Source organism: Microtus ochrogaster, linkage group LG2 (assembly GCF_000317375.1).
Source record: "Microtus ochrogaster isolate Prairie Vole_2 linkage group LG2, MicOch1.0, whole genome shotgun sequence".
NCBI lineage: Eukaryota > Metazoa > Chordata > Mammalia > Rodentia > Cricetidae > Microtus > Microtus ochrogaster.
In genome coordinates, this window is record NC_022028.1 from 4,406,751 (window position 1) to 4,407,058 (window position 308).

Here is a 308-nt window from a genome sequence, read left to right on the forward strand (position 1 = left end):
GGGAATCCTCTCTTTGCCTAGGGTTCACTATAGAAATCCACAACCAACCAAAATGCAGAGTTGTGGAGCACAGCCTCACACCTAAGGCTTAGAGAATACTGCCCAGAAAAGATGCAGTAGAAAATAGGAAATTAAAAGAATGAAATGATATTGCATACTTTTGGAAAAACAAACTTCAAATACTGCATACTAAGTGCCATGAAAGATGTAACAACAGGTAAACTCTATATAAACCATTTAGGGATACATTTGGTCAATCTCTAATAAAACCTGTTAAGGAAGTCTTAAGATATGATCAAGTAAGCATG